Here is a 24,053-nt window from a genome sequence, read left to right as displayed (position 1 = left end):
CATTAGGGCTTCCTGCGTCTAATGTACTAACACTGACGCCTGCCAGTAACGTCGAAGCCTCTACGTTTTGTTACAAGTTCCTTGACTGTCGTGGACTGTGGTACTGTGGTAAAGTCAACACCGTGGAAGTATTATACAATTTCACGCGATTGAAATATTACGCTGACCTCACACGATCAAGTGTACTGTCAAGTTTGCAGCGGACTTGAAGCGGCGTCCAGCCAACTGATAGCCGCACCACAGTTCACGACAGTTAGGAAACTTCTAGCAAAACCTCAAGGCTTTGATGTCACTGGCAGACGTTAAAATAATGTTAGTTCATTTGACGCAGGTAGCTCTAAGGGAGCCTTATTTTTCTATGATTTCACGTCATCATAGCCTAATATTTGACATAATATCGTCGATTCAGGATCAAACCAAGAATTCCCTCACTCTAGTTTACACTGGCCACACACCATCAAGTGCGCATGACATCACGCACACTAATAGCCACACCGTCAAGTTTACTGGACGCCGCTTCAAGGCCGCTGCAAACTTGACCGGTAAACTTGATGGTGTGTAACCAGCGTTAAGCTTAAGCAAAATTTAAATCATTAATTAATCTCAATGTTCATTACTACGTTTGCAATTATTGTCAAAATTACTTAAATTTGATTTATTGATTCAACTCAAGGACCAAGCAGGAGAGGGTGAAAACAGTAAACAAGATGTTTATTCTACAAAACCATTATATTGTTGTACAATTTGTATGGTTTGAAACCGAACGAGAACAAGTAATTTAATTTTCTTTTAAACCCTGACTGCGGTTTGCACTGCATCTTTTTCAGCTCGAACATTATTTAGATTTCTTAAGATTTTTATGTACGCCATTATGACTAATGACTTTTCATTTATCGGTTGAACAGTTGAGTAGTTACAAGCGAACATAGGAACGGACATATTTACATAAACACAGGTCAAACACATAAACCTCCTTTTATAATTTACCTCTATTTTAATTTAGGTCCTCTTATCCACAAGGGCACTTAAACTGTTTTTAACCCCCGACCCAAAAAGAGGGGTGTTATAAGTTTGACGTGTGTATCTGTGTATCTGTGTATCTGTGTGTCTGTGTATGTGTGTATCTGTCTATGTATCTGTGTATCTGTGTATCTGTCTGTGGCATCGTAGCGCCTAAACGAATGAACCGATTTTAATTTACTTTTTTTTGTTTGAAAGGTGGCTTGATCGAGAGTGTTCTTAGCTATAATCCAAAAAAATTGGTTTAGCCGTTTAAGAGTTATCAGCTCTTTTCTAGTTTTCTTGTAGAAAAGAAGGTTAGATAACCGTTAGGTTCATAATATTATGTCAATTGACAAATGTCAAGCTGTCAAGATGGACGTTGCCTAAATACATAATTATTTATTTGAAAATGATGTTTTGGAAAACTCAGATACTTTAGATCGTAGGCGCGGAATAGTCCAAGAAAATCAGTTCAGCCGTTTGAAAGTTATCAGGTTTTTTCGGTCTTTTCTAGTTACTGTAACCTTCACTTGTCGGCGGTGTTATAAATTTTTAATTTACACTTGTAGTTAAAATTGTAATGTTATCACTTTTTAGCAGCCACATTATGCTCTTGCCAAAAAGTCACCATCACAAAACTTAACCAAATCAGTATACTTAATAGTCCTCGTACAAGTGGGCTTTCAGTTTTGTAAATTGAGCTTATAGCCCTGGCCTGCAAATGTCACTTATTTTTAGGAATAGCGCTACATTTTAACTTAAAATCTGAAATTACGTTTGAAAACGAAACTCAGGGTGAACAGCGAATGACCATAAAAAATTCTGACTTTGAAACATTCAAATGGCTTGTCCCCAGTCTATTTATCACGGGTAGGTATGCGACAGTTATGTGGGTTGGAGGTATGATGTTGATATAGTCTGATTTTTAATTCGGTGGTATTCTGACAGTTGTCATTTTATACATTGGGCAAGTTCTTTGTATGGACAAGTGTAAATTAAAAATTTAGAACACCCCAGACAAGCGAAGGTTACAGTAACTAGAAAAGAGCTGATAACTTTCAAACGGCTGAACCGATTTTCTTGGATTATAATAGCTAAGAACACTCTCGATCAAGCCACCTTTCAAACAAAAAAACTAAATTAAACTCGGTTCATTAGTTTAGGAGCTACGATGCCACAGACAGATAGATACACAGATACACACGTCAAATTTATAACACCCCTTATCTTTGGAACATTGAAATACATTGATGATTGACGACCTTCCTGGCGCAACTTCACTTACTCTTAAACCGTCAGAATTCCAGGGACTGAAAGATCAGACTATAGGTATCGGAATTCAGTGTCATTGTCGATTCTTTATTCAGGGGCCGTATGTTATGTGACGTCGGTTTGTCTGACATTGTCGGCTCGTCTATTAAAGTTAATGGTAACAGATCGATTCGCTCGAAGGACGATGCGCGCTAGCATCGACAGACATGACTGACAAGTGAATTTTTATTTTGACTAGCCTGCCTTGTCTGGCTTTTTTATGATCTAGGAACTCGCTTTTTGAGGAATGCCATCCATTTACTAGGGTTCCGTAGCCAAAGGCCGCCAATAGGACTATTACTATTGCCTCCGCTGTCCATCCGTCTGTCTGTTTGTCAGTAGGCTGTATCTCTTGAACCGTATTAGAGCTAGAGAGAATGTGTATTCCTATTGTCGCTATAAAAACAGCTAGTAAAAAATTAAAATGTATGTAAATTAAAAAAATTAAATCTTGTATGATGGTACCATTCCACGTAGCCTTGATTTGTACAGTAATTAGATAAGAATTGCTTTAATTTTTAACCCCCGACCCAAAAAGAGGGGTGTTATAAGTTTGACGTGAGTATCTGTGTATCTGTGTGTCTGTGTATCTGTGTATCTGTGTATCTGTCTGTGGCATCGTAGCGCCTAAACGAATGAACCGATTTTAATTTAGTTTTTTTTGTTTGAAAGGTGGCTTGATCGAGAGTGTTCTTAGCTATCATCCAAAAAAATTGGTTCAGCCGTTTAAGAGTTATCAGCTCTTTTCTAGTTTTCTTGTAGAAAAGAAGGTTACATAACCGTTAGGTTCATAATATTATGTCAATTGACAAATGTCAAGCTGTCAAGATGGACGTTGCCTACATAATTATTTATTTGAAAATGATTTGTCGGGGGTGTTGAAAATTTTTAATTTACACTTGTTACTATAATATTTTGAATTAACAAGTGTAAATTAAAAATTTATAACACCCCCGACAAAGTATCTGAGTTTTCCAAAACATCAATTTCAAATAAATAATTATGTATCAAGGCAACGTCCATCTTGACAGCTTGACATATTTTGTCAATTGACATATAATATTATGAACCTAACGGTTATGTAACCTTCTTTTCTACAAGAAAACTAGAAAAGAGCTGATAACTCTTAAACGGCTGCACCAATTTTTTTGGATTATAGCTAAGAACACTCTCGATCAAGCCACCTTTCAAACAAAAAAAAGTAAATTAAAATTGGTCCATTAGTTTAGGAGCTACGATGCCACAGACAGATACACAGATACACAGATACACAGATACACAGATACACAGATACACAGACACACAGATACACAGATACACACGTCAAACTTATAACACCCCTCTTTTTGGGTCGGGGGTTAAAAAATAGGTTACAATTTAACGAATCTTGCTCAGCTTTTCATAGCTTCAATAGCTTGAAGTCTTGAACTCAAAATATATTAAGGAAAATAATGTTGGTCTGAAGCATAACGTAAAGTTAGCGAAGAAAGGAGAATTTTAATTTTATTAAGAGTTGGATAAAGCAAAGTTTTTTGTTAATAGATTCCATGGAAAATAACTTGAATTACAAAGTTGCAATATTGACTATTTTATAAGTATTTTTATAAGTTTTATATAATAATTTCTAAATCTCTGGTCTGGTCTGGTGGGGGGCTTTGGCTGTGGCTAGTTGCCACCCTACCGGCAAAGCCGTGCCGCTAAGCGATTCAGCGTTCCGGTACGATGCCGTGTAGAAACTAAAGGGGCATGGGTATAGTAAAAACTACCATGTCTTTTCAGATTAGCCCGCTTTCATCTTATACTGCATCATTATTCACACCACCATGTGAGATTGCAGTCAAAGGTTAACCTGTATCTGAATAAAAATAAAAATAAAATCGTATTTATAATAAATATTAGTAGGTATAGATTACTTGCCTTTAGGTGATGTTGTGTTTCGTGACTACCCATGAGCTCACGAGTTAGCGGCATTTGGATACATGGAAAGCGGCACTCTTGATTCGTCACTTTTAATCAGCTATGGCCACTAATCTTAATTGGTGATGACAATCTATGTGCTTCCTGATTGTTCCCATTAAAGTTGTAGTTGGACAAAAGTGATTCATTTTTATTTGTATTTTGTAACAGGGAATTTCTTATGGTGAGATAAGAGACATTGGAAACTATGCTCACCTTACAATAAATGTGATTGGAAGTTTTTAGTGCACATTTTATTCATGTGCTATGTAAAATTAAGGGGATTAATTAGGGCCCGTACACGTAGAGTCCCGTAACATCGTACAAGAAGTAACACCTTTTAATTATTTATTTATTTTTCAAAACGGCGATTTTGAAATTTTTAGAATAGAGAACTTCTAGGCGCTCCATCTTAGGCTGCATCATCAGTTCCGAGCAGGTCTGATTGCAGCCAAGCGCTAGTCTATAATTTAAGAAAAAAAAATCCCTATAAAGTAAATCTAAGAAAAAATCGCGGGAATAATATCGTCGTACATAACTTTAGAACGAGAGGTTGTTCATAACAAATTCATGTAACGTTGGTGCGGGGCACGGGATTGGTTGATTCTCGCCGGAGGTTCAGGGGTGACGGAGGCATTACAGATTCATGGGCCTCTAAGGGCTTTCACGTCCAACTCGCTAAGGTGAGCTTGAGGTTACTGTGAGCGATTTGATTGAAACGCTGGATCTAAATATTTGATTACACTTCTACCAACGTAAACACGTTTAAAATGTTACAACAAGCAAATAGAAAAATTGAATTGCGTCGATTCTGATGTTTTTCTCTAAACTAATTTTAAAGTATCTGCGTCTTTTTTTAAATATCGCTATATAACCGGCCAAGTGCGAATCAGACTCGCGCACCCAGGGTTCCGTACTCGGGTATTTTTTCCGACATTTTGATTTGACAATATATTTCAATTTTTTTTGTGATGTAATCAAAAATTCACGGTTTTCGGATTTTTCCCCTGACGTGTGCTATAAGACCTACCCTACCCGCCAAATATCATGATTCTAAGTTAACGGGAAGTACCCTATAGGTTTTACAGACACGACAGACAGACAGACAAAAACTTTCCTTTGGGGTACAGACAGAAAAAAAACCCTTTGGGGTACGGAACCCTAAAAACTGCAGGTGTATATGAATCGTCGACCTTTCTTAGTGGGGTAAAATAATAATAAATCGACACAACAAGTGTAAATTAAAAATTTATAACACCCCCGACGATCCAAAGTATTTGAGTTTTCCAAAACATCATTTTCAAATAAATAATTATGTATTTAGGCAACGTCCATCTTGATAGCTTGACATTTGTCAATTGACATAATATTAAGAACCTAACGGTTATCTAACCTTATTTTCAACAAGAAAACTAGAAAAGAGCTGATAACTCTTAAACGGCTGAACCAATTTTTTTGGATTATAGCTAAGAACACACTCGATCAAGCCACCTTTCAAACAAAAAAAACTAAATTAAAATCGGTTCATTCGTTTAGGCGCTACGATGCCACAGACAGATACACAGATACACAGATACACAGACACACAGATACACAGATACACACGTCAAACTTATAACACCCCTCTTTTTGGGTCGGGGGTTAAAAACAAGTGTTGGTCATGTTAAATTCATATACCGTAGTCAGGGGGTCATAGAACAGCAGGTCGATTCGCGGTCGTGGTTCAAAGTGATGCTATTGCAGATTCATGGCGTTTCGCGTCGGTGTTGCCAGGCAGGGAGGTGCTTAAAGCGTAACGTTACATAAATCGGTCAAGTGTGAATCGAACTCACATACGAAGGGTTCTGCACCATTGTACATGAAATAACACTTTTTAAATTTCATGGCGGCCATTTTGACGTTTGTAGAATTTTTTGTTACAGCGGCAGTAGAAATACGGTGTATGCAATGAAACCTTTACGGTTCCCGAGATACAGCCTTCTGACAGACAGACGGACGGATGAACAGCAAAGGCTTAGTAATAGGGTCCAGTGGTTCCTTTCGTATACGGAACGAAAATGATAAAGAATAAAAATGTAAATGACAAGAAAGTTTCCAAAGGTGCAATGTCAAAAGTCTGCTCTCAACTGAGTATATAATGCACAGGACGCCCTCGCCCGCACAATACCCCTCGTTACAGTAACGAGCGCTAAACAAGTGCAGACGTGTGTCGACCTAACTAGACACACTCATCAAAAATACCTAAAGGGAATGACAAATGAAACTACAAGGGTTTGACCTCAATAGTTCTCACAGTGATTTTGCGGCTCCATTAAGGTTAACGTCAATGCTCAATAACGCCATAATTATCGCGATAACGCGTTAAACCGGTTGGCGGCCGGCCGGTGAACGGTTAACATCTTATGCCAATTGAATTGGGTTTAAAATCGTCTGACGCCAAACGGCATGTGAATGCCGTTGTACGTTGATCGTGGCTACATCTACGTTTAACGGGAAACTCCGTTGAACATCGCATTGTTGGCCTTTAACGTGGCTGGGACATGAAAAATGTTACAGCCCATTGATTTGCTTCCTTAGAGCTTGCATAAAGAAGCAGGTTTCCGGTATCTACAGATACCACCAGGACGGTATCGCTCGGTGCGGGTACAATAGCCTAATGTTATCTTATACCTATTACCTGTCTCTTTAACTAAGATACTCTCTCATAAGATACCATGGGCTATTTTACCCGCGCCTTCCTGTCGGTATCGAAAACCTGGCTCTTTATGCCAGCACCCTTTCTCTAAATTGAGTAGGTAGGTATTTGAAAAGAGTGGCCGTCGAGTTTCTTGCTGGTTCTTCTCTGTTGGAAGGTACGGTACAGACAGTAGAAGTTTAATAATAGGGTCCCGTTGGCACCCTTCAGGTACGGAACCCCAAAAACATATCTACATGCAATTTGCTGTACTAGATATAGGTACCTAGTCGTAACAGCAAATGTTATTTCGAAGACAAAGTTCGCTTAAACTCGAAACAAGATTCGATACGAAATTAGTTAAGCGATTGTGGAAATCTCCTCGAGGGCAATAAATTAGCTTCGATTATTATTATTATGATTTTGGCAAGCTCCATATTATCAGGCGAGTCAAATGCGAGATTGTAAACAAATAATAATTGAAAGGATTATTATTTACAATACTATGTATTTGAAATTACAGTAGGTATGTGAATAAAATGTGTCTTGGCAGGTTATGTCGATACTGTATCATGTTTGCGTAACATGTTTTTAAACTCTTTTCGGACTCAAAAATTTTCGTAACATTGGCAATGAGAAAATCAATGATTAGGTATGTCTACACAAATTTCCAAATATAATCGGAGTGTGTAGTTTCCTTATTATGGTGTTTTTAATTTTTCTTAAAGATGAGATCCAGATTGCTCGATTTTTTCCCGAATCCATCATCCATTGGTACCTACATCAAGTTTAATCAAAAACATAGAGATACTTACTTATAGATAACTCTACGAAAGAACCAATTGGACACTTATCTATCTATACATATAATAAAATTGTAGAAAAGTGGTGTCTGTACAATGGAAATATATAAAAAAAAGTAGCAGGGGTTGTTATTATATCGATGCCGAACCCGAAATTGTAATTAAATTTTTTTTTGTCTGTTTGTCTGTGTGTTTGTGCACGCTAATATCAGAAACGGCTTATTCGATTTAGATACGGTTTTCACTAATATATTGTAGTAAGCTTCACTTAACATTTAGTGTTTATTTCATGTCAATCGGTTCATAAATAAAAAAGTTATGTCAATTTATAGAATCACGGCGAACATTTTTAACGCACAGAGTACGTACTACACGCCTCACGCCCCGAAAAGTCACTATTCCACGCGAACGAAGTCGCGGGCACAGCTAGTAATAAAATATATCTACAAGAATAGCTGTATTGCGCCTTTTATAGTACTATATGTTTCCAAGAAATCTATATTCATCGTATTAGATTTGAATATATTCGGCTAAATGCATTGAACTGCAAGAACAAAGGAAAGTTTCTATCGTTTTATTGAGCTGTTGCTGGAAATATTGATCTCGTTCTACCGAGACAAGTGAGATTGCTACTTTCAGCATGTATGCATTTTTATTGTCCCCTTTAGTTTGTAAACTGTACCGTTTATTTGTTACACTTTAGGTGTAAATGTTTGCTTTCATTCTATTGTTCGGAAATATCTGAATAAATTTGTGTTACAAGGCGCTTAAGTCATATTTTGCTCCTCGAGGGCGTTATGTCGAATTATGCAGAGCGAAGCAAAGGATTCTAAAGTAGAATCCTAAACGTAGCGGGGGATTCAATATACACCGCCCGAGAACAAAATATTTTGGCCCCGAGTGACACAAATTGTGAATTATTAGTGTGTTACCACTTTTAAACTTGAGTAGCACATTATACACCTTGTAAATGAGGAGATCCGTAGGAGAACCAGAGTAACCGACATAGCTCAACGTGTTGCGAAGTTGAAGTGGCCAAAAATAGGGCCATAGTTCCTAATTTCCTAATTCGAACCGCTAGGATATGGAACGCCCTTCCTGCGTCAGTTTTCCCTTCCACCTATAATATGGGTACCTTCAAGTCAAGAGTGAATAGGCAACTTCTAGGCAAGCGCGCTCCATCTTAGGCTGCATCATCACTTGCTAGCAGGTCTGATTGCAGCCAAGCGCTAGTCTATATAATTAAAAAAAAAAAAAAGTTCGAAAACCGATAGCCGTTGGGTACCAAGATGTTAAAAGGGCGAGCTCGCACCGGTAAGCGCCGCGTTGGAAGATCCCGCTAGGTGGACAGACGACATCAGACGAGTCGCAGAATGCGCAAGACTGTGGCGTGCGGGAGAGATGTCCAGCCGTTGACGTCATCGGTTGATGATGATGATGATACACCTCACGGTATACTTTCCACAATTCATTTCACCCTCAAATCCTTGATCTTCGAAATGTTTTGTATGTCGCGTGCGTGAAATTAGTTTGGTCCGAAGAGCATTCTGCCGACCTTTCGACTTGACGTGGCGTTAGATTATTTTACACCCCCGTAAAACGTTATCACTTTTCGGGTTTCAATGTTTACGATCGTGCTGAAATGTATCGCGCTGAAATTTCATAACATGGAAATAACCGTTCCCACAATGCTCTGTGTACAATGCTCTGTTTGCTTTACAAACTTCATGAATGCGATAGTTTGGATCGCTGAGTTTTGTGTGTATTGTGTACTAAATGATTTTTAGCTGCGGTGGTTTTTAATTATTGTGTTCTTTGTTGACTCTGCCTGGGTTTTCACCAAGATGCGTTACAAATGATGTGAGCGATTCCCTTAACAAAGCCCCTCCCTTCACTTCACACACACAATTTTATTACAATTAAGTACTCATTTTAGCTCTAATTGAACAGGCTTTGAAAGCTTTGAAATTGAAAGATCCTATTAGCCGGTTTCACTCGCACCCTTAGCTACGCAATCTCTCACGTCCTTTTCAACAACCCGGCCGAGTTCAAGTCAGACTTGCGCTTCGAGTTATTTCTTGTCGATGGTACAAGAACCCTTCTTGTACGTGTCCGACTCGCACTTGACCGAGTTTTGACATTAATAACGCTTTCATACAAACATACTATGTAGCGGTTCCATTAACATATTCGAGTTTAACGTCATATATTTCTACCTCGCTGAAGTGAACTGAAACTTGAAGTCTTGGGAACTATTCACGGGTTCCACACAATGGCACGTGTTTAAGTTAGCGATGTTCGTCAATGTGTAACGTGGCCCACATTACATGCTCGTATATTACTTGGAGGGAATATTTGATTTGTTGGTTTAAAGTTTTCAGTAACTTTGATATAACTTTGGAACCAGGCGTCCCACGTTTGAGGCTTGAACATAGTATAAACAAAGCACTATGGCAACTAATTCAACGCGGTTTTCAAGTTTTTAGGGTTCCATATCCGAAGGGTGCCAACAGGACCTAGATAAAGACGAGATAGACAGACAGACGGACAGCGGAGACTTAGTGACACTAGTCCTTCCTTCGATCTGTCTGTCAGCGGGCTGTATCTCATAAGCGGTAATAGGTAGAAAGTTGAAATCAATATAACGTTATGCTATTCTGCTGCCGTCGTGACTCAAAGTCTTTGCAAGCCTTTAGGAGTTTATTTATATTATTGAGCCTCAATAGCTCAACCGGTAAAGGAGTGGACTGAAAACCGAAAGGTCGACGGTTCAAACCCCGCCCGTTGCACTATTGTCGTACCTACTCCTAGCACAAGCCTGATGCTTAGTTGGAGAGGAACGGGGAATATTAGTCATTTAACATGGCTAATATTCTTAATTAAAAAAAAAAAAAATTTAAGCCTTTAGGAATAACTTTCACTCCAAGGAGTGAATAATAGGTTCCTTTTCACTCCTTTCATTTAGATACTTTCACTCCTTCAATTATACACTGAATATCCAATCAACGACCCTTGAGACCCGTTACGTTGCCCCATAAAACGTTATCACCACAAAATACTTCACAAACATAACATTTCCACAAAAGCCGAATCATAATTATTTATCTTGGAAACTCTAATTGCTTTTGCTATAAAAGATTTAGGAAACTAAAAGATAACCAGGTATTTTCCTACCTGGCCTCAAGTTTCCAAATGACTTAACTTTCATTAAATTTTCTTCTCCCCCAAGGGAAATTCCATAGTCATATCACAAAGTAAGTACACAAAATAGTTTTGCCAATAAGATAGATACTATAAAATTATACAACAGAGTATATCATGATGTACACTTTCTACCGCCGCCCAACTACTGAGCACGGATTTTTTCTCAAAAAGAGAAAGACTTAGGTCACAGTCCACCACGCTGGCCAAGTGCGGATTAACAGACTTAACACCCCTTTGAAAACATTATGGTGAACTCTTAGACATTCAGGTTTACTCAAGATATTTTCCTTTATCGTTAAAGCAAGATATTTAATTGCTTGAAGCGCATATTATTCCGAAAAATCAGAGGGTCGTGTCCAGGATCGAACAGCAAACCCCCCGAACAGAACGTCGAAGTCTTAACCACTGAGCTAACACCGCTTAAGCTATTTCCTGTGGAATTCCCTTTCCTTGATTGCTTATTCGCAATGCATTCCAAATAGAGCTGCCCGATGGATATCGACTGAAGCAATTTAATTTCTTCGTCGTTTGGACTGTTTGTCCTAACCGGAAGTCCGCTCTGATGGATGAGAGGCTTTATTGCCTTAGTTATTGCCTGTTAGACTGAACTAGCGCATAGACCAATGGCCTACATTTCACTATAGTACTCCTTCTGATTTGCTTTATCTACGTTTATGAATTACTAGATGATACCCGTGACTTCGTCCGCGTGGATTTCGGTGTTTCTAAGTCTCGTAGGACTTAGATTTTCTGGTATAAAAAGTAGCCTATGTCTTTCGCCGGGATGTTAGCTAACTCCGTAGGTACTTTTCATCAAAATTGGTTAAACTGTTGGGCCGTGAAAAGCTAGCAGACAGACGGAAACTCTTTCGCATTTATAATATTAGTATGGACTTCGTCCGCCTGGATATAGGTTTTTTAATTCAGTCATAGTCATTTCTTCTTGATAATATACATTATACGTCAATCCAATAATTCAAATTATTTTTAACCCCCGACCCAAAAAGAGGGGTGTTATAAGTTTGACGTGTGTATCTGTGTATCTGTGTGTCTGTGTATCTGTGTATCTGTCTGTGGCATCGTAGCGCCTAAACGAATGAACCGATTTTAATTTACTTTTTTTTTTAAAGATTAGGTAGATTAATTACTTATACAAGAAGTTGATTGTGTTTGTTGAAGTGACAAGTTTCTTGCCTCGTATTGCCTTAATCCCCTTAATTCCTGCTGATCTTGCGAGTATGGATGCCAATAACGCCTCGGAAGTGTTTGTTAGTGTGGCGTATTTATTATCATTGATACAAATTGCCTTTTTCACTAATGGAAATTTATTTTCCTATAAAACTTGGAAATTACCTTTATGTTTATTTTATTGCATGAATGTTACCTTCAGTATTACAGTTATCAGCTAAAAGGTTTTGAACTAAATCAACTGCTAGCTTTTTCTCGCGTCTTTGCATAGCCGATTTGCGATTTAATTTTACATAGCCTATAGCAATCGCGGATGAAGCAACTATATCTATCAGTGAAAGAATTTTCACAATATAATCATTAGTTTCGGAGATTACTACATCCAAACTTTACAACATGGGGTTATTCAAGGGCCGACAAATTCCTGAAAGGCCGGCTACGTATTGGCGGCTCCTCTGGTAAAGCAAATTTTCATGGGCGGCGGTAATCACTGAACATCAGGTGACCCGCCTGCTTGTTAGCTTGCTATTTTTATTTAAAAAAAAACCTTTTTATAGTAATAGCACTGAACTGGAGCTGAGTGAACTAGAGTGAGGTAACTTTTGGTTTGATCCTGATTCGATTATTCTGTCAAATATTAGGCTATGGGTGACGTGAAATCAAAGATCCTAGTGTTTCATAACTTACCAGCGTCAAATATAGGTAACATTTGACGCCTGCCAGTGTAGGTGCAGACCTTTTGTTGCACGTTTCCGAAATGTCGTGAACTGTCAGTATTGAGTGTAGAAAACTACCAAGTGTAAATTAAAAATTTATAACACCCGACAAGTGAAGGTTACAGTAACTAGAAAAGACCGAAAAGACCTGATAACTTTAAAACTGCTGAACCGATTTTCTTGGACTATTCCGCGCCTACGAGAGTATCTGAGTTTTCCAAAACATCATTTTCAAATAAATAATTATGTATCTAGGCAACGTCCATCTTGACAGCTTGACATTTGTCGATTGACATAATATTATGAACCTAACGGTGATCTAACCTTCTTTTCTACAAGAAAACTAGAAAAGAGCTGATAACTCTTAAACGGCTGAACCAATTTTTTTGGATTATAGCTAAGAACACTCTCGATCAAGCCACCTTTCAAACAAAAAAAACTAAATTAAAATCGGTTCATTCGTTTAGGCGCTACGATGCCACAGACAGATACACAGATACACACGTCAAACTTATAACACCCCTCTTTTTGGGTCGGGGGTTAGTAACACATTCTTTTCGTGCGATTTAATGAATACAACTACATTGAAATAGAACTATTAGTCGTGAAGAAAGTCGCCACTATAAATCTCATAAGCAACGAACTAATCTCCAGAAGCTACTCTTCGCCTCTTGGAACTTTTTACCTTTTATAGATATCTTTAACTGACGTCACACAGTAGTATTTAACTGATAATGTCTCTGTAGTCATGACCTTCACCATTGTCGTGACCGATAGACACCGTGACCGATGCAGGTCTCTTGTACAGACTTCCACACGCAACGGTCTTGCGCCGCCGCTCCAGCGGCTCCCTGCGACTTGTTTGATAGTGTGTGTTCCAACATGACCTTTAAACAGGTTAAAATATTATATAACATGACTAGCTGACCCGCCCGGCTTCGCTTGAGTGTAATTTTGAAAACCGGATAAGGGTTGATATTTCCAAAAACCCTTCCTAGATAGTTAAATTACCAAGCGCTATAGGCTATGGTAAATTACGCGAATGAAGTCGCGGGAAAAAAGTTAGTTAATTATAAATTACTAGCAATCTCTGCAATCCTCTGTACTATGTTATAACAGCCTCGAGAATTTCAGCAACAAGTTCATCCAAACAAGTGTAAATTAAAAATTATAACACCCCCGACGATCCAAAGTATCTGAGTTTTCCAAAACATCATTTTCAAATAAATAATTATGTATTTAGGCAACGTCCAACCTGACAGCTTGACATTTGTCTATTGACATAATATTATGAACCTAACGGTTATCTTACCTTCTTTTCTACAAGAAAACTAGAAAAGAGCTGATAACTCTTAAACGGCTGAACCATTTTTTTTAGATTATAGCTAAGAAAACTCTCGATCAAGCCACCTTTCAAACAAAAAAAAACCAAATTAAAATCGGTTCATTCGTTTAGGCGCTACGATGCCACAGACAGATACACAGATACACAGACACACAGATACACAGATACACACGTCAAACTTATAACACCCCTCTTTTTGGGTCGGGGGTTAAAAAGCTTTTCTTTATAGACACTTTTGAATTGTTCATTAATACTTTTTCTATTGTGAGTTTATTAAAAAAACTAGTTCTTTTAGTGCATTAGGTAGAGTTTAAGTGTAGGTACATTTTGTGATAAGTATTAATAGATAACTAATTCTGTTGTAGATACACAATCTTTAAACTAATCTAAAATAATATGACTAGTCTAATTGTATTGCTGCCCCTTTCACAATGCTCCCTGCGTAAAAAGATAGCTGTGTTTTAAGGTATCTGAAACTTAGTTATTTCTTCCCACATGGTGATAGTTCACCAATTTTTGTTGTAAACGTGATCTAACCTTCAAAACACGATGATTAATTACAACAGTAGCACATTATCTAGTAAAATAACTTCCGAACAAGGCTTAACGATTGTTATCAGATAATAGTGATAATAATCGGGACCAACAACCTATATCCATTGCCCTGGAGGAGCTTATTGATATATGAGTGATTTGTGGTGCGACCATCTCGGCTAGGTAAAATCCCACTAACGCGAAAGTTTGTATTTATGGATGTTTGTTACTCTTTCACGCAAAAACTTCTGGATTTGGCTGAAATTTGGAATGGAGATAGATTATACTCTGGATTAACACATAAGCTACTTTATGAGTTTTCACGGGATTTTTAAAAACCTATATGCACGGGAACGAAGTCGCATCAAGCTAGTGATATAACAGTCATACCTACTCAGCTAAAACACTTTTTTTTTTAACCCCCGACCCAAAAAGAGGGGTGTTATAAGTTTGACGTGTGTATCTGTGTGTCTGTGTATCTGTGTATCTGTGTATCTGTGTATTTGTCTGTGGCATCGTAGCGCCTAAACGAATGAACCGATTTTAATTTAGTTTTTTTTGTTTGAAAGGTGGCTTGATCGAGAGTGTTCTTAGCTATAATCCAAAAAAATTGGTTCAGCCGTTTAAGAGTTATCAGCTCTTTTCTAGTTTTCTTGTAGAAAAGAAGGTTACATAACCGTTAGGTTCATAATATTATGTCAATTCACAAATGTCAAGCTGTCAAGATGGACGTTGCCTAGATATACATAATTATTTATTTGAAAATGATTTGTCGGGGGTGTTGAAAATTTTTAATTTACACTTGTTTTAATCTTAATTTTTAACCCCCGACCCAAAAAGAGGGGTGTTATAAGTTAGACGTGTGTATCTGTGTATCTGTGTGTCTGTGTATCTGTGTATCTGTGTATCTGTGTATCTGTCTGTGGCATCGTAGCGCCTAAACGAATGAACCGATTTTAATTTAGTTTTTTTTTGTTTGAAAGGTGGCTTGATCGAGAGTGTTCTTAGCTATAATCCAAAAAAATTGGTTCAGCCGTTTAAGAGTTATCAGCTCTTTTCTAGTTTTCTTGTATAAAAGAAGGTTAGATAACCGTTAGGTTCTTAATATTATGTCAATTGACAAATGTCAAGCTGTCAAGATGGACGTTTCCTAAATACATAATTATTTATTTGAAAATGATGTTTTGGAAAACTCAAATACTTTGGATCGTCGGGGGTGTTATAAATTTTTAATTTACACTTGTTATTATGGGAGTTTTTGTCACGACACGGACACGCCAAAACTTAAAGAATTAATTTCTCAGTTATTTATTGACGGACTAGCTTCGCCTGGATTTAGTTTTTTAACAATCCCGTGGGAACCTTTGATTTAGAGGCACAAAATTTAGCCTATGTCACACTCCAACTAACTACAGTCGTGCAAAAAATCAAGCCTATCCGTTGTTCCGTTGCGGCGTGATTGAAGGACAAACCAACAAACCCACAAACAAACACACTATCGCATTTATAATATGCGTAGTGATATAATCTGGTAGTGAGAGTGATTTCAAAATAAATAAATAAAATCACATATATTATATTTGATTTGATTTTAATTCCATTGCGTTAAATATGATTTTAGCAATATCATGAAACTTTAAATTGAGGTGAGTTATGTTTCATGTCAGGTTGAATCCAGCTAAATGCAGACTAAAGTGGAATCATTAGATGGAATCTCTTGGCCTTTACTGAGAACCGAAATTGCACTATCGGGTGCATTATCTTTCTCCTAGCATCTGGCTCGTGTGATCGATCCGGCCCAGAAATATTTCATGAATATTTCAGAAGAGCGACAAAAGCTGTGGTCATAAGCAGGAATAGCCGGTTCAGGGTCCTGGCTGACAATAATCAACGCAGTATGCTCTTGTGTATCAAGGCATACAGAATAATGCCTGGCTGGAACCTTTTTTCGGATTATGGCCCTCATGACACAGTTTATTCCGGCGCTTCTTCTTCTTGAGGCTTGTTGGCTTTTTCGTTTTCGTCGACTGACTGTGTGAAGTATCTGCTTAAGCTGTGGTGCCCCACAGGGAACGACAAAAGCCTCCAGGCTTACAATCTGGGGCGGCGTGGCGGCGTGACCTTGGTGGGACTTATTCGCGAAATGAGTATCACAACCCGTGCGGATCGAACGTGCCCGGATTATGGAGATTTAGATAGTAGACCTGCTATTGGACACTTTCATAACAAATAAGGTTATCTAACTTTCTATCGTTGTTATCAACCGATAGACGCCCACCGCTGGACATAAATCTATTGTAGAGACTTCCACACGCGACGGTCTTGCGCTGCCCGAATCTAGTGGCTTCCTGCAATCGATTTGATATCGCCTAGTGGTTAGGATAAAAGAATTATATATTACCTATAACATAGGTACATGAATATCAACTACTGAAGCAGTATCATTTAGTAAATAGTCGGCGACCACTCTAAAATTTCCTAACTGAAATTGAAAATTGAGATAAACTACCTAGTACCTACAGTCCCAACCGAACTGTTACATAAGTGGGGGTGGGGGCATGACGCTTGCTGAAAGCTTACCGCTTACGTAAGGACCTCTGGAAAGTGGAAGTTTCAGTAGAACCCGTTTTAATTCGTTTCATAACGTGACATCGACTCACGTGTCCGCGACCCCTCGCATTAGCATATTGAATGCATTACCACCCTGGCAGCGGTTGAAATGCATTTGCTGAATGTCCCATCTATCTTATCTCACTGTCATACACATTACATGTAAAGTACCAAAATAAATATATCGTTTTATTAAATTGAAGAACTCTCCTAAATATATCTAACTGCTATCAAATATGATCGCTCATGTCGCAAGAAGGATAAAATATTTTTGCTCGTAGTTTGCCCAAATCTTATTATGTAAGTTTGTAACTTATAAGTAACCCTGTACCCGTTTCAGGAAAATAAACGTGGTTTTCTAAAGTTTTGAGAAACAAACTGATTTTATAAAATCTGTAGGAAATATAACAGGTGATAAAGAATTCTCAAGTTACCTGTAGAAATTTTAATCCAAAATTCGCTGAATATTTTAAGGTTTTAAATTACTTGAACAAACAGTCTCGTTGCGAAGTTGATTGCTTCGCAAACACTCAAACGCTCGTGTAACGGACACTCGCCGCTCGGATTCCTCAATCCAGCATCATTATTTACCTCAGCAATGCCATTTGTGCTAGCATCCACGGCACAGAACCAACGTACTTCCCGCCAAAATTGTTAACCATCACCACGGCTCCTAGAGCATACAACAAACACTGATTCGAACATAAAATTCAATGACACTGCGGTAACACTCGAACTTTTTTCCACTTTTTTCAATTTATCGAAATGCTTTTCGCGAAAACTAGTACACGTCTGTTCAGTTCGGCGGTCGTGAGGCAACTAACGCCGGCTGCGACTGCCGACGTCTTCCAAACTTGAATTTAGTGAAATTTCAGGCTCCTATGCCCGTTATAGTGTTAGTGTACGCTAGTGCCAAAGGTCGTAGTTTTCCGTGGAGCGAATCGAAGGGGAAAGTTTTGTTTGTTTTTCCTCACATATATTTTCTCTCCGGTCTACTTGTGATAGTTGCGGGTGTATTGATCTCAATGATAATGCTACTGCCTCTTCATATTCAAAATAAAGTAAGTATTGATACTTTTATTTTATTTTTAACCCCCGACCCAAAAAGTGGGATGTTATAAGTTTGACGTGTGTATCTGTGTATCCGTGTATCTGTCTGTGGCATCATAGCTCCTAAACTAATGAACCGATTTTAATTTAGTTTTTTTTTTTGTTTGAAAGGTGGCTTGATCGGTAGTGTTCTTAGCTATAATCTAACTGTGTTCTTAGCTATGATATAGCTGTAACCTTCACTTGTCGGGGTGTTATAAATTTTTAATTTACACTTGTTATTTATTTAGTATTCGGCCGTTTAAGCAAAGGATTGGATTATGATAGATATATGCCATTTCAATATCCCGCTAATATTCGACCCATATTTGTTCAAGGAAACATTTAGAACATATTGGGAAGAGTACGGTATTATTGGTTTTAGCTTAACTGTGATTTATGGTCCCAATATCGTGGGAAAGTTCGACTGTGGGCGAGTGTGTGAATGATGGTCTACAACCGGAACTGTAGAGGTGCTACGTGCTACGCTTTTAAGAGTTCCGTACTTCAAGAGGAAAAAAGTAACCCTTATAGGATCACTTCGTTGTCTGTCTGTCTGTCGTGTCTGTCAATTCGAAGGAATCAAAACATTATAGGGTACTCCCCACTGTCCTAGAATCATGTAAAGCAGGTAGCACTGCCTTCTAGCCCAAGTTAAGGAAAATATAAATACACCCAAAAGTAATTTTGTATAACTTTTCCATTTTAGGCTACATTCTTTCAATGTTTTCAAGGGACAAGTTCTAAAAATATAAAACAACCTTCGATAAACATTGTAAGTTGTATTAGCCACTTGGTCTTCCTACATTTTGTTGGTACACGCGAGCGCGTCGCCTGATGCCGGGATTAGGTTCGGTACACTTATCCGGCAGTTCTGGGAACCCTCCGGATCACACTAAACCCTCCCAAACCGCTTAACCCACTCGTAACATCACTGTACATCACTGTAATACGTCATAATAAAGCTTTCAGAAGCACCCTTATTACAAAACTCATCATCTATCAAACTAAGCTATCAAACTAAGATATAGGTATCATACTAATATTATAAACGCGAAAGTTGGGATGTATGGATGTTTGCTACTCTTTCACGCCAAAACTACTGGACGAATTTGGCTGAAATTTGGAATGGAGATAGATTATACCCTGGATTAACACATAGGCTACTTTGTATCCCGGTAAATCAATGAGTTCCCACGGGATTTTTAAAAACCTATATCCATGCGAACGAAGTCGCAGACATCAGCTAGTATAATATCATGTAAATATAATGTACCTATACCTTAGTTTGTATAACCTAATCTCAATCTTATCTCACATAATAATATGGATCTGAGACATGGTCGCTAACGATGGGCCTCATAAAAAAACTCAGAGTCGTTCAGCGGGCTATGGAGAAAGCTATGCTTGGAGTTTATCTACGTGATCAAATTAGAAATGTGGAGATCCGCACGAGAACAAGAATAACCCACGTTGCTCAGCGGGTCGCGAAGCTGAAGTAGCGAAGTCGAAGGTTCTAAGTTGCTGGAATGGCGACCTTGCACCGGAGATCGGAGCATTGGAAGAACACCCAAAGGAGGTGCACATCAAACGAGTGGCAGGGAGTCGCTGGATTCAGGCGGCGCAGGACCGATTGAAAATTAACGTTTAACAAGTGTAAATTAAAAATTTATAACACCCCCGACAAGTGAAGGTTACAGTAACTAGAAAAGAGCTGATAACTTTCAAACGGCTGAACCGACTTTCTTGGATTATAGCTAAGAACACTCTCGATCATTACCTTTCAAACAAAAAAAGGTAAATTAAAATCGGTTCATTAGTTTAGGAGCTACGATGCCACAGACAGATACACAGACACACAAACACACAGATACACACGTCAAACTTCTAACACCCCTCTTTTTGGGTCGGGGGTTAAAAATCGGCCGTATTGTATATCTACCTAATTTAATTAAATGCTTTAAGTAATGTTTGTGAATAGTGCTAACGTATCGTATGATATGTTTATTTTAGCACCTAGTTTACCCGCGTAAATGTTATTTCAGCTAAAATTACCTACTGAAACACTGACGGAATGTGCTAATTTTATTGAATAGATTAACAATTTACACCGTGTGTCTGTAAATAAGTAAACAACATTTGGGTAGCAATAAACTTTTAATCGCAACCCAAATACGTTTAGATAGACAAGTGTAAATTAAAATTATTATAATAATTATTGGTTTACGAGCTACGAGCTACTATTAAACCGATTTTAATTTAGTTTTTTTTGTTTGAAAGGTGGCTTGATTAAGAGTGTTCTTTAGAGATTAGAGCTATAATCCAAGAAAATCGGTTCAGCCGTTTGAAAGTTATCAGCTCTTTTCTAGTTACTGTAACTTTCACTTTTCGGGGGTGTTATAAATTTTTAATTTACACTTGTAACACTTATGTACAACACTGCAAGTTAATGACGGACAGCGCCATCTATATGTGAAGCTGATTATGTTCGTGAACACATTTTTCACACCAATTACCACATTTCAGATCGGTTTTCGGATTTTTCCTTTACTTGTGCTAGAAAACCTACCTAACTGACTTTCATGTTTCTTGGTAAACGGGACGTATCGTATAGGTTTTCTTGACGAAGACGAGGGCCAGACGGACTAACAGATACCAAAGTAATCCTATAAGGGTTCCTTTTGAGGTACGGAACCCTAAAACACCTCTGCTCGGAGCTTATTTCTTCCATCCCGCATTTAAGTCTGCATCATAACTTACCATCAGTCATCAGAGAACGCAGTCAAGGACTAATCTGTAGTAGAATAAGAAAGAAGATAATTGATAGATTTATCAGCCAACTAAATGGATGGATATATTTTTATTAGTAGCGACTCAGGCGAGGCAGGTGTTGCTAACTGAATCTCGGCATCCGAGCGGGAGCAGTTTTGGGGGATGAGTTGATCAATCTCGTTCATTCATTATTTAAGCCGGTGAGATTAGGTACGCTCCGGATTTTATGGCCTTTCTCGACGCTAGCTTAACTTTTTCAGACACTTGTTATTTTCACACTTTCTTTTGATTTTCATGATTTAATTTACCAACTTTGTAACTTGTATCATACAAGTTATATGTTAACTATATCATTTTTGCCCACTTCCAAATAAGAGGAGGTTGAGAATTGGTTTATTTTTATCTATTTATAACAATTAGTCCGAGATTTATGAATGGATTTGCAATTATTTTTTAAAATTTTCAGATACAAGTTAGCCTTTGACTGCAATCACACCTGGTGATAAGTGATGATGCAGTCTAAAATGAAAGTGGGCTAACCGGGAGGGGGTTTGCGTTGGTGTAAAAACTGCCATATCCCTTACATGTTAACCCGCTTCCATCTTTGACTACACTATACCATCGGATCACTAACCACCGGGTGAGATTGCACTCAAGGGCTAACTTGTACCTAGCTGAATAAAAATGATTGACTGCTGTGTATGTCACAACTAGGCATCCTACCTGCTCACCTAGTAAACAGGAGTTGTTTATGCCGCAAACAGAATGTAAATGCACAAGCTCTATACAATATTAAGCAGGTGTCAGTGAATTAATTTACAGTGATTACCATAATTTAACTACCGTCGATCCATTACTGACGCGGCTCTTAAAGTGATTGGATTGCAATCGGGATTACCCATTTATTCATTGCCATTATGGGATTTGCACGTTAGCGCTATCTCCTGTACTAATATAATCACACAAATATAATAAAGGCGAAAGTATGTGTGTATGTTTGTTAGTCTTTCACGCTAAAAATACCGGACGGATTTGGCTGAAATTTAGAATGGAGATAGATTATACCCTGGATTAACACATAGGCTATTTTTTATCCAGGATAATTAAAGAGTTCCTACGGGATTATTAAAAAACCTATATCCACGCGAATGAAGTCGCGGGCATCAGCGAGTAAAATTTTTTTCAGAAAATTCTTTATGTGAGAGATAGCTATATTATCTCCCAGTGAAATTATATTTGTATCGCGGACAGAATCGCAGGCAAAAGCTCGGAAGAAATTTACCGTACCTACTCGTATATTAACGAAAACTTCAAGCCGCTGGCCATACTTGAAATTTTGCGTCTAAGTTTCTTCTATGACGTAGTTCGTAACTCATAAGTCATCGCCAAGTACCAACCAGTAGTAAAATCTTACAAAAAAATTAAAATATGATATTTTTGTTTCAGGTAAGCTGATAAGCCGAGATTACATTACTGGATTCGAACATAACTTAGGTGTCAGGTCAGAAAAGGTAAGTTTGTTTCAAATAAAGATCCACGCTAAGCTTCCACGTTTGTTATGCAGCAATCGCAAAGTTGCAAATTTTACTTAGGTATATAGTTACTGTAACCTTCACTTGTCGGGATGTCATAAATTTTTAATTTACACTTGTATCCCAGAGTTTCAAAGTAGGTATATCTTATAATGCGATTTTTCCCGGTATGAATGCCTACTAGTCATAATTTCCGTATCTTTTGGCCGCCTGACAAGAAGCGCTACAGGTTCAAAACCGTAATATGGCGGGCCCATTTGGCTTCACGACCCGACATAAGTCAAGCTCGATTGCATTTTAAACGTTATTTGGAAATCCATACTAATATTATGTAGCTTGCGTCCATGTAATTGACATAGGTAACTTTTTATCCCGGAAAACCAAACAGTTTCCACGGGATGTTTGAAAACCTAATTCCACGCGGACGAAGTCGCGGGCATCCTTTAGTAGCTCATATTTCTGTCTACCTGGTGGAGGAGTCCCCCTACTCTGCGCTTTCTGGTAAGTACGGTAGGTAAACCATTTATAAATGTTACTTTTGATATGCCAGTTGACATATTATATAGCGAGTCCTTCCTCAGATTGTACGCGTTATGTATTTGCCTTACAATAGTATACCCAAGTTTAGTGTGAGTTATAAATAGGCTATTAATTTGATCCACTGTAGCCTATAGGCCTTGGCATGCATTACGGCGCAGAAGGCCGCTTATTAAATTATTAGCGCTGGAAGAAGAAAATACTATTTCAATGTCAACTTCTTATTCGTTAGCCATTAGTTTTGGTGAGCGTTTAATTAATGATGAAATGTAATGTATTGAGGGTTGAATGGTGTAAGTCGTTTTAATGTTAACAGGGCTCTCTCCGTCACTTGCTCCATACAATCGTAGTTCCAATTTCATTTGAATATTAAGCAACCAAAGTCCATGAAATTTTGCAGACATATTTTAGAAACTAATATCTGTGTCTGTGGTGTTTTAGATTTTTCTAAAAATATGTAATTTTAAAATTACAGGAGCTCAAAGATTTGTATGTGAATTTTTAAGACCGCGTAACTTTGAAACCGAATATATTAACAGAAATCTGGAAAACCACAGACATAGATATTAGTTTCTAGAATATGTCTGCAAAATTTCATGGACTTTGGTTGCTTAATATTCAAATGAAATTGGAACTACGTTTGTATGAAGCGAGTGACAGAGAGACCCCTCTTAAAACGTCTATCAACATGCCCTAGACCAAAGACTTACAAGACTAACAGTGACAGATTAACGGTGTTACAAAAAATGAAACGTAAATGTGTGCGTGAAATAGAGTTGT

General features: G+C 38.0%; 2 protein-coding genes and 1 long non-coding RNA gene across 3 annotated transcripts in view; 2 read left to right on the top strand and 1 right to left on the bottom strand.

Moving 5' to 3' along the window:
- LOC123868474 (D(3) dopamine receptor) overlaps positions 1–18,193 on the bottom strand; it is a 27,663-nt gene extending 9,470 nt beyond the window's left edge. The window contains exon 1 of the mRNA XM_045911015.1: positions 17,935–18,193. The gene's annotated coding sequence lies outside the window, so the exon portion shown is untranslated. The remainder of the gene's footprint in view (positions 1–17,934) is intronic.
- Positions 1–24,053, top strand: part of LOC123868472 (serine/threonine-protein kinase SMG1) — a 220,974-nt gene that overhangs the window by 19,009 nt on the left and 177,912 nt on the right. The gene's annotated exons all lie outside the window — the stretch shown is intronic.
- On the top strand, positions 13,446–24,053 carry LOC123868477. The gene is made up of 3 exons (XR_006796648.1): positions 13,446–13,458; positions 18,406–18,408; positions 23,971–24,053. It is a non-coding gene; the product is annotated as an uncharacterized LOC123868477 (long non-coding RNA).

Source organism: Maniola jurtina, chromosome 9, assembly GCF_905333055.1.
Source record: "Maniola jurtina chromosome 9, ilManJurt1.1, whole genome shotgun sequence".
Classification (NCBI taxonomy): Eukaryota; Metazoa; Arthropoda; class Insecta; order Lepidoptera; family Nymphalidae; genus Maniola; species Maniola jurtina.
This window is presented reverse-complemented; position numbering and strand designations above follow the sequence as displayed.